We start from the raw sequence: 5,979 nt of genomic DNA, 5'->3' as shown, positions 1-5,979 counted from the left end.
GGAAACGCGAGAGGGGCGACGCCCCCGTGCGGCAGAAAGGTGCAATTTCAATATGTCCTCATGCACCGTGCTATGGTATTTTTTCTCCCTAGCTGGCAACGCCAGGAGGGTGGTCCATCCGAGGATTACGGTATGATGCCAACAACAGCAGCTGGGTCTCACGCCCGACTTTGATCTCTCCGCCCCCCCCCCCCATTAAATTCCGTTCTGGCATTCTGCTGTTGGCTTCTCCTGTGCTTTTTTTTAATTTTAATCAATCTAATCTATTTTAGACTGCCAGCCGCCAAGGATGCTTCAGGTGCAGAATATTCCTGTCTGCTGAGCTCAAAGAATTTGCCCAGATGGCTTTACCATCTCTCATATGCTTCTGATGCTCCGTCTTTTCCTCTGCTTGCTGTTGCCAACCAATAGCAAATGCCCAGAGGTACCAACTTGAAAAAAAATATACCCTGCATAATCCATCACAAGATGTGGCACATGCACACCATTTGAATGACAATGCCCATCAACTTGGGAGTGGGGCTATTTTATTTGGGAGGGCAAAGGGACCTTGCCCCTAGGAGTCAGTTCCTATGGCAATGCCAGAGGCTTGAAAGCTTGAGTTTCTTAATTTCTTCTGGAGACAATCCAGGATATGATTCTGACTACCCCCACTCCACCCCAAACGTCCTTAACTTTTAGTCTAACATTTGAGCGTCAAAGCTGTTGTGCTCTTTAGAAAGGCCCCCCTTTTTAAGGGTATTATTTCTTATTGGCACTTATCTGATGCAGGTCTAGGTGTACATGGTGGAAGAAATTACTTGGAAATATGCATGTCGCCCATGCATACATTTTAGATCAGACGGTCGGCGGTTCAAATCCCCACGACGGGGTGTGCTCCCATTGCTCGGTCCCTGCTCCAGCCAACCTAGCAGTTCAAAAGCATGTCAAAGTGCAAGTAGATAAATAGGTACCGCTCCAGCGGGAAGGTAAACGGCGTTTCCGTGCGCTGCTCTGGTTCGCCAGAAGCGGCTTAGTCATGCTGGCCTCATGACCCGGAAGCTGTATGCCGGCTCCCTTGGCCAATAAAGCGAGATGCGCACCGCAACCCCAGAGTCGGTCACGACTGGACCTAATGGTCAGGGGTCCCTTTACCTTTTTTATCAGAAGAACACATAAAAGTCCTACTGGACCAGGCCAAAGGCCCACATAGTCCAGAATCCTGTTCTCACAGTGGCTGACCAGATGCCTATGGAAAGACCACATGAAGGATATGAGCATAATAACACTCTCCCCACAAGTGTGTTTCCAGCAACTGATATTCTGATGCTTCCTCTGACAGGGGTGATAGCCATCCTGGCTATTAACCATTAAAAGCCTCATCCTCTGCAATAGGCTTATCCTGTCTCCTAAGATGTTGCCAGGGCAACCTCCAAAGAATCAAAATACAGTTGAAACATGCAAACAACATACTTAGAAGTGGTAAAACAGCAGCCTAAACCAAGTTCTGCTGATCCTCATCTTTACATGTGTAGTTGAATTTCAATGAACACAAAGCAGGAATGGCAATCAGGAAGATTGATGCCATTAGAAGAGCCCACCTATCCATCATTTAATTGTCATCTTGCCCCTGCTTAATGCTGTTTCCCAACACAGAACTGGGCAGAGGAACTTCTGTGTTCCTTGGAATTGGGTTCATGAGTACTGTATTTGATAAAATAAAGTACGTAAAACAAAACAAAACAAAACAAAACAAAACAAAACTGATAGGAAAGCAGATTGAAAATTTGACATTGGATTTTGTTCACTAGTAATGATACAACTTTTGTAAACTGTCTGGAGGTATTTTGTTTCATTTTTACAAACAAGCGGTAGATAAATTTTGTTAAATAAATAAATAAAATGTAAGCGTGCACATTTGTTCCTCATAGCATTGAGTCAAAACATCATTTTCAGTAAACCTATTGAGAACTACTGTTTTGAGATTTCATGTTTTAAATTCACAAAGTGATCAGTAGGTGTTAATGGGCATTTGCCATCTCACATATACACAGAGATGTTTTGCATTTCTTTATTTGACTTCCAGGACTTCATTTCCTTTGGTTATATGACCAGTGACCCTGAGATAACCTTTTCATGTAGTGCATGCTGTACTTTATTACATGGGTAAGAATTTAATCAGAGGCTCAAGTGAGTTGAAAGTAAGGAGTCCTAAAAGGTAGAATATCTCTTGAGGTATCCTATAAAATGTTATATAGGGATTGAGGAATTTTCTGCAAGAACACAACCATCCAAGGAGTGCAAAGGAGTTGGACAAGGGAGAGTAGCTAAAACATCCTGGATTTCCAAGTGTAAACATGGGTTGTTGACTTAGGATAGCAACCCCAGATTAATAGCTTCTGAACAACCTTGAGCTGCTCTGACACGGAGAGGCTAAGTTGAGGCTGATATAAAACATCAAAAATAGGAATGTTTACTTTTTTCTGTCTCATCAATAGGAACACTTAGGGAAATTAAAATGGAATTGCTTGTTCATTGTGCATAATTGTAGAGCTATTAGATGAGCTAGTGAAACCTTGTACAACATTATAACAATCCTATTATGTTCTAATCAGCTGTATGTGAAGAAGCCCTTCCGAGATGCAATATAAAGTTCATATTTGCATCAAGCTCTCCATTTAATCTAATTTAAGAAATGCTTGGGGGGGGGATCACTTTCTCCAAGTTAGATTTGTTGGTGATCTTTCTTTCTTTCTTTCTTTCTTTCTTTCTTTCTTTCTTTCTTTCTTTCTTTCCTGATGTCTCCTGGTTCACCTGCTTAAACGGGCTGGGAGTGTTGTTAAATGTAACCTTTGCTCAACAGGCACTTCTAGGCAGGTGCACTTTGGACTCATGTGTTCTCTGGCTGCCTTATGGCATGCTGAGCAACAGTCTGGTTGATCACATGCCAATATTTCCATTGTAAAGATACATCTGTAAGCAATGTGTGGCTGTGGCCTGTAGGATGTTGAGCCCAGGCAGCCCTACCATTCCTAGATTACATGCAGATTGCAGAAAGAAGCATCCGCTTTAAAGGCAATGAATGTTTACTTTAAAGGAACAATTTTGGTCTCAAGACAGCAGACCTTAATGGGCAGGAGGGTGTAAATGGAAAAGCAATGCCAGCCCAAGGCACTTTACTACCTGAAACAGATTCCAGTGCCCTCACTTGCTACAAGGCAACACTTTTAAAACTGTTGCTGCATCAATTAGAAGCCAATTAGTGCCGTCATCTATTCCCCCATCCAGTGTGCAGCCTACTTCACCCTCTGCTATGGAGGAAAGATGCTCCTTGAGATAATCTGGACCAAGCTGTTGAAGTTTACTGCCAAGAGTCTAACTAGTGAGTGGTAATGATAAGTCCCTGGTTCAAATCTCACCTCAGTCATTAACCTTGCTGGGTGCAAGGCACTCTCTGTTCAGCCTTAGTGCATGCTGGAGAAACAGATGATGGGTTAATTGGTTTCCTAATTGTACAGCAACAGTGTTAAATGAGGGGAGGCTACTGGAATACAAGGATGATAATGCTGGCTTATCTCAGGCATGCAAATGAAATCAAAACACTTCCATTGCATTCCTGCAGTAATTAGCACAGCATCCCTGTAAGGGGCTAGACTTGTCTGTTGACCTGTGACAAGTAAGATCAATGGCAGCCTGAACAACTTTCCTAGCTTGCCTGCTTAGCTATCCCCATGAATTTGTAATTTGTGGATCATGACACAATCTGCTTTATTAAAGTTTTGAAATGTAGCTTAGATTCCCCCCTTACTGTTACCTATGTTTGACTCATTATTCTCTCTCTGGAAAGGGCTAGAATACTACATGATTACAATGGAGTGAACCACCACGCATTTCTGGATTCCAGTACTTGATGTTAGAAATCCCTGAAATAAAAGGATAAAAGCATTATGCCTTGGCTAATTATATAAATTGATGCCTCTTATTCAGTGCCGGATTTATGTATAGGTGAATTGTAGAATTTTAAATACCCGTCATCATCCTTGGCTTCACTCAATTTTGTTTATAACACTCTTCCATTTTCTTCTAGTTGTGAGGGTGGGGGATGTGGAGGGGCCTCACAAGTGGAATAGCCTAGGGCCTCTTCATCTAAATCCGGCGCTGCTCTTATTCCATGCAATGGCTTGAACTCAAGTGTGCTACTTGAGTATTTGTCTTCATATTGTCTCCTGGAAATGCATGCTAAAAGGTAATTATGTACTTTGTTCTGTTATTCTGAGAATTCAAATTTAATTTGTTAAATGTTCAGAAAAAGTCAGAAGCCCAAGGCAGTATAAGTTCCTCAACTATGTTTATTCAACATTTGGGAGTGACAACAGCTCACTCATAGGAAAACACGAACTGAACTGACTGGACAACACAATGCCGAGCATGAACTGACCATTGACAGTTGAAAGTGCATGTGCTTACTTGCCATTAGAATGTTCGTCTACCAACGCTTATACGATTGGTTAGAACCCGCCTTGTAACATAAAATGTGTTAAACCCAATACATAACACTCCTTCCCCCCACCTTCCTAACAAAAGGAACAAACATAGTCATCAAGGTGTGTCAGCCTTTTCCATTCCTGCTGGGACCGTCACAGTTCCTGTGCCCAAGTAGGTGACCCAGGAGGTTCCTCCGGTACGGTCAGCGAGGCCGGCTCCGAAGGCGTCACTGCTGATGGAGCCACTGAGGATTCCAGCCTGAAATCGCCTTCTGTTGGGATAACTCAGTCACCGGCAACCCGTCTGGTTCCCACCCTGGCCTGGGCACAGAATCTCCCGAAGTACCCATTTCTCTGTCCTCTGGTTCCACTTGAAGTTCCGCGTTCGAAGGTGCCCTGGCTATGATCTGGTCGAGGTGTCTCTTCCAAACCAGTCCCCCCTCCAACCCTACCTCATAGGAAACCGGACCTGTACAGCGGGTAAGGATACCAGGGAACCAACCCTGTCTGGGCCCATAGTTTCAGACATACAGTGTCCCCCGGGGAGAACCCTCTTGGAGTCCCCCATACCACAGTGGATGGCTGTTGCTCAAGAGCCCGGTCAGGTGCATATGATCAAGGAGGGTAGTGAGCCTCCTCCCCATAAGCAACTCCGCAGGGCTCCGGCCAGCCACTGCTCTTGGAGTGATGTGTTGGGCCAATAAGAACTCTGCTAAGCGGAGAGTCCAGTCTCCATGCACTATGCGCCTAAGCACATCTTTGGTAGTTTGGACCATGCATTCAGCTTGGCCATTAGCGGCCAGGTGAAAAGGAACGGAACGAATGTGGCGGATTCCATTCTTGGTTACAAATTTTTTGAATTCTGCCTAAGTAAAAGCAGTCCCATTATCACTCACCAGTGTGTCTGGCAAGCTGTGTGCCGCAAATAGCTTCCTGAGCGCATTTATAGTTGCTCTAGCGGACACAGCTTGTCTTCATATTGTCTCCTGGAAATGCATGCTAAAAGGTAATTAGGTACAGTACTTTGTTCTGTCATTCTGAGAATTCAAATTTAATTAAAACAAAAACTCTTCAGTACCGAAACTCCATGATGATGATTTTTTTTTTAATACTGTATTTATGCCCAACTTCAATTGGACTAACCAACGATGATTCAAGGGGGAAACGCCTCCTCGAGACGAGCAAGGAGCTACGCCGCCTCTGTAGTTTTCTCTTGTGCATGTTCTAGTGTGGGACAAGGAGACATAGGAGCCCATGCAAAAACCTCATATGCAACAACAGTGAGGTGGGGGGGGGTGAGGCACAGTCTGCTTTTCATTGCGGTGCTGCGAAACAATCGCACATCTACCCTAAAAAGAGGAAGAAGATTCTCCTCCGTGAGAGCTTTCTAATAGATATAGATCTATGGTGTTCAAGGGATACGCTCTATCTCTCCTTTTCCCTGTCCTCTCTATGGTTGACTGTGTAGGACTCTCTGGTTTACGTCTATGGTACTGGAGCATTTCCCGCCCGAAAA

This window comes from Podarcis cretensis (assembly GCF_951804945.1).
Source record: "Podarcis cretensis genome assembly, chromosome: 2".
Lineage (NCBI taxonomy): Eukaryota > Metazoa > Chordata > Lepidosauria > Squamata > Lacertidae > Podarcis > Podarcis cretensis.
This window is presented reverse-complemented; position numbering follows the sequence as displayed.